The sequence below is a fragment of the Crinia signifera genome, chromosome 2 (genome assembly GCF_055691185.1).
Source record: "Crinia signifera chromosome 2, ASM5569118v1, whole genome shotgun sequence".
Lineage (NCBI taxonomy): Eukaryota > Metazoa > Chordata > Amphibia > Anura > Myobatrachidae > Crinia > Crinia signifera.
In genome coordinates this window covers 102038871-102044870 of record NC_139218.1, presented here as the reverse complement: position 1 = coordinate 102044870, position 6000 = coordinate 102038871, and positions in this window count along the sequence as shown.

Genomic DNA, 6000 nt, shown 5'->3' with positions numbered 1-6000 from the left:
GTCACATTCTAAAACATAAATAACATTTTTTGTATTGCACGTTATGAAATCTCGAATTTTATAAGTAAAATTATTAACCTTAAAATCTTTTTGTTTACTTGGACCTTTGGTGCATCTGCAGATTAGGCACATTCCACAACGGTGGAATCCCTGACTCCTTGTGCTGGTCCTTTTTTCTTCTGTCAGTTTACTTTGCACCAGTTTGTCTTTGAGAGATGGTGCTCGACGATAGATAAAACTTGGGTGGTCAGGTAAAACTGTTTTTAAAATCGGATCACTTTTTAAAATGTGCCAATTTTTCTTAAAAACAGTTTCGATCTCTCTGGTTTGTGCATTAAAATTCGACATAAAAGCCCATTCAATGGATTTGTTGTTCTTTGGGATAATGATTTTTTCTTTCAATAATGTAGATCTTTCTACAGCCTTAGCTTTGTTTTCAGCTTCCTTTATTAAATTCTCACTATATCCCTTTTGACTGAAGCGTGAGGACATTTCACAAATTTGTTCCTCACAGATTTTATCTTCAGTACAGTTCCGCTTGACCCGAATAAATTGGCCATACGGAATACCTTCCAGCCAACGTTTGTGGTGTTGACTGGTCCTCTCAATGTAGCTATTTGAATCCCTTGGCTTTCTATGGGTTTTTGTGTGGATCATGTTCTCTTTAATATAAATATTAAGATCTAAAAACACAATCTCGGATTTGCTTACATTGAATACCAATTTTATGTTAAAATTATTTATATTAAAATTTTCACAGAAAGCAGTTAATTCATCTTCTGTACCACACCAAACAAATAAAATATCGTCGATGAACCTTTGCCATGACACCAGATTCGCCCCCAGGCAGTCTCCACGCCAAACTGCCTGATCCTCCCAATACGCCATAAACAAATTGGCGTAACTAGGGGCGAATCTGGTGCCCATGGCGGTTCCAATCAACTGCAGATAATAAGATCCATTAAAATAAAAATAATTATTTAAAAGGATAAATTTTATGCCCTTTAGGATAAAATCTTTCTGCTGTGTATTAAAATCCGATTTTTCTAAAAAATATTGGTACTTATGTAGTATCTGGGCTGCCGATTTTTTGATTGTATGCCTTAAGTTAAGGCATACAATCAGATGCGATGCGATGCGATATCGCATCGCATCGCATCCGATATCGGATGCGATATCGGATGCGATGACCCGATTTTTCCATAGGAATCAATGTTAAAATGATTCCTATGGAAAAATGGGTCCTTTTCATACCCCTACTATCCAAGTGGGCATGGAGTTGGATATAAACCTGTGGCGAGCGTAGCGAGCCACCGAGCCCGAAGCGTGGCGAGCGAAGCGAGCCCCGCGAGGGGACGGTATTCGGCCCCTCGCGGGGCTCGCTTCGCTCGCCACGCTTCGGGCTCGGTGGCTCGCTACGCTCGCCACAGGTTTATATCCAACTCCATGCCCACTTGGATAGTAGGGGTATGAAAAGGACCCATTTTTCCCATTGAATTCCATGTTAAAATGGACTCAGTCCATTTTAACATTGATTCCTATGGAAAAATCGGGTCATCGCATCGCATCGCATCGCATCGAATCGCATGGTCGCATGCGATGCGATGCGATCTCCCGATCCGACCCGATTTAGAAATCGGCAGCCCAGATACTACATAAGTACCAAAATATTTAATTGCTTCTAAACCCATATCATGATCAATGATTGTGTACAGGGTTGACACATCTGCACTAATTAGTGTGCAATTGTCATCCCATTTGATCTTTTCTAATTTATTTAGGACATCTTTGGTGTCTCTCAGATATGCCTTTGTAGATTTTACCATAGGTTGAAGACAATGATCAATATACGCAGATAAATTCGAGGTGATACTGTTAGACCCCAAAATAATGGGCCTACCTGGAGGTTTCTCAGGATTCTTGTGAATTTTGGGTAAAACATAGATTGTAGGCACTGTAGGGTTCTTAATATTAATAAAATCAAATTCTGTTTTGGTTAAAACATTATCTTCTAGTGCTTTTGTAGTTAATACCCCTAATTCTTTTTGAATAGTAACAGTGGGATCATGTTTTAATTTCTTGTATGTCTCTCCACTTTTTAACTGATTATCTATTTCATTGACATAATCCTCCTTTTTTAAGATAACTATGCCTCCGGCAGGCTTCAGTATAATTGATTTATCTTCATTCAAAGATTTGATCGCTGCGTATTCTTTATTAGTGAGATTTTTGTTTTTTTTTGTACTTGGATTTAACAATTTTTTCTGTTTCTTCACTCACCACTTTGCTAAAACTATCTATAAAACTCCCTTTAATATGACCTGGATAAAAACTGGATTTTTGTTTAAAAGTGGATATTGGTGTGTCTTGTTCTATAGACGATTCCTCACCTCCATTTTCCATATCTTTTTTTGTAAAAAACTTTTTTACTGTTAATTTTCTAGTATATTTTTGGATATCTAAAAAAAGGTCAAAAGGATCTATTTGACTAGTAGGGGCAAATTTAAAACTTTTTTTCAGGATTTTCTCTTCATCATTTGTTAATATCCTGTCACTAAGGTTGAATATTTTTGTAGAATCTTCCTCAGAACATTGATTAATGGGGATATTTTTCATTTTTTTGTCCTTTTTAGGGATCCCACCTCTTTTGCCCCTTGTGGTTTTTCTATTATTCTTTTTGATAGTATTAGTTTTTACTTTCTTGGTTTTGTAACTTTCGTTTGTTTTTTAAATATCTTAACTTCGTGTTTTTATCTCTTTATACCCCATTTTTGATATGTTATTTATGAGGATGAAATGAACGTTGAATCAAATCCTGCTATGAATAAACATAAATACAGGACTGCTAGCGCTAATTCCGGAAGAAATAAGGTTTCTGCGTGAATTGGAACGCAACGTGCGTTCCAGGACTACTTAATATAGGAAGAAGGAAGATCTCCGCATTGACTGGAACGCAGCCTGCGTTCCACGAGTGACGTACGCACCCGAATCCCGGAAGCGGGACATCCAGATAACAGAGGACGCGTCAGTGGAACGCATTATGCGTTCCACAACTCTTTCTGAAAGCCGAATCCCGGAAGTAAGCGTCTGAACGCTTACACTGAGTGAAGAGAGTGTGGGAGACGGTGGCAGCACCTGTAATCAATTATTCTAATGGAGGAAGGGGTTTATATAGAGCTATTGAACAGTCTGTCACCAAGCCTCTGACGAAGGACTAGGAAGGGTCCGAAATGCATCAGGCTGGTGACATTGGAGCCTTATATTGAGGATTAAAACCTAAAGCACTGCATTTGTGGAGGAAAGTGGAGCCGGCACCCTCTCCCTCACTATCCCTATTTGTGATCTGGGACCTGTTGCGGGTGGTAACACCTCACTATTGAAGGATTTACATTACCACAGTCGGTGGTTATATGCCTTTTATACCTGTTTGTTTGTAAGTGTCCTGTGAGACTAATAAATTGTTATATTTGCCCTACAGAATTGCACTAGGTTTTGTTTTGGCTTTTGTCTCATCAGGTGAAAGGTCTTTTAATTAGACCCTGAATCAAACAGGCGGATTCTGCATTTATTTGTATGTATATCATCTCTATTCGTTTGTATCACCTAAGCGCCCATGCACACTATTCCCTTTTTCTTGTATACGTATTAACCTTAGGCCTGTGGTGAAGGTCTTGAGTGTGAGGTGGGCTGCATTGGTGTAGTATCAGCACCATCTTTGAACGAAACCTTTGAATTTCCTTCATTCCTTGTGAAAATGAAAATTTTTGAGCCAGAACTGCATTTTTGTGTAAAAAATGTAATTTTTCATTTTCACAGCCCAGTTGTACCACAATTGGTGAAACCCCTGGGGGTTTGAAATGTACACTATACCCCTAGATGAATTCCCTGAGGGGTGTAGTTTGCAAAATGGGGTCACTTGTGGGGGGGTTCCACTGTATTGGTGCTTCGGGGGTCTTGCTAATGCAACATAGCACCCACCATTCATTCCACCAGAATGTGTGCTGCAAAATCCAAATATCACTCCTTCCCTTCTGAGTCCTGCCATTTTTGGTCACATATGAGGCATTGCCGTACTCGGGAGAAATTGGGGCACAGATTTTGGGGTGCTTTGTCTCCTTCATTCCTTGTGAAAATGAAAAATTTTGAGCCAGAACTGCATTTTTGTGTAAAAAAATGTAATTTTTCATTTTCACAGCCCAGTTGTACCACAATTGGTGAAACCCCTGGGGGTTTGAAATGTACACTATACCCCTAGATGAATTCCCTGAGGGGTGTAGTTTGCAAAATGGGGTCACTTGTGGGGGGTTCCACTGTATTGGTGCTTCGGGGGTCTTGCTAATGCAACATAGCACCCACCATTCATTCCACCAGAATGTGTGCTGCAAAATCCAAATATCACTCCTTCCCTTCTGAGTCCTGCCATTTTTGGTCACATATGAGGCATTGCCGTACTCGGGAGAAATTGGGGCACAGATTTTGGGGTGCTTTGTCTCCTTCATTCCTTGTGAAAATGAAAAATTTTGAGCCAGAACTGCATTTTTGTGTAAAAAAAATGTAATTTTTCATTTTCACAGCCCAGTTGTACCACAATTGGTGAAACCCCTGGGAGTTTGAAATGTACACTATACCCCTAGATGAATTCCCTGAGGGGTGTAGTTTGCAAAATGGGGTCACTTGTGGGGGGGTTCCACTGTATTGGTGCTTCGGGGGTCTTGCTAATGCAACATAGCACCCACCATTCATTCCACCAGAATGTGTGCTGCAAAATCCAAATATCACTCCTTCCCTTCTGAGTCCTGCCATGCACCCAAATGGTATTTTTTGGTCACATATGAGGCATTGCCGTACTCGGGAGAAATTGGGGCACAGATTTTGGGGTGCTTTGTCTCCTTCATTCCTTGTGAAAATGAAAAATTTTGAGCCAGAACTGCATTTTTGTGTAAAAAAATGTAATTTTTCATTTTCACAGCCCAGTTGTACCACAATTGGTGAAATCACTGGGGGTTTGAAATGTACACTATACCCCTAGATGAATTCCCTGAGGGGTGTAGTTTGCAAAATGGGGTCACTTGTGGGGGGGTTCCACTGTATTGGTGCTTCGGGGGTCTTGCTAATGCGACATAGCACCCACCATTCATTCCACCAGAATCTGTGCTGCAAAATCCAAAAATCACTCCTTCCCTTCTGAGTCCTGCCATGCACCCAAATGGTATTTTTTGGTCACATATGAGGCATTGCCGTACTCGTGAGAAATTGGGGCACAGATTTTGGGGTGCTTTGTCTCCTTCATTCCTTGTGAAAATGAAAAATATTGAGCCAGAACTGCATTTTTGTGTAAAAAATGTAATTTTTCATTTTCACAGCCCAGTTGTACCACAATTGGTGAAACCCCTGGGGGTTTGAAATGTACACTATACCCCTAGATGAATTCCCTGAGGGGTGTAGTTTGCAAAATGGGGTCACTTGTGGGGGGGTTCCACTGTATTGGTGCTTCGGGGGTCTTGCTAATGCGACATAGCACCCACCATTCATTCCACCAGAATGTGTGCTGCAAAATCCAAATATCACTCCTTCCCTTCTGAGCCCTGCCATGCACCCAAATGGTATTTTTTGGTCACATATGAGGCATTGCCGTACTCGGGAGAAATTGGGGCACAGATTTTCGGGTGCTTTGTCTCCTTCATTCCTTGTGAAAATGAAAAATTTTGAGCCAGAACTGCATTTTTGTGTAAAAAATGTAATTTTTCATTTTCACAGCCCAGTTGTACCACAATTGGTGAAACCCCTGGGGGTTTGAAATGTACACTATACCCCTAGATGAATTCCCTGAGGGGTGTAGTTTGCAAAATGGGGTCACTTGTGGGGGGGTTCCTAACTTTTAGCATCTTATGGTGCCTAGAAACCTACATGGTGCCTAAAAAATAATCTCATAAAAAGGAGGCTCCAAAATCAAGTAGGTGCTCCTTCTATTATGAAGCCTGTGGTTTGGTCAACGTGCAC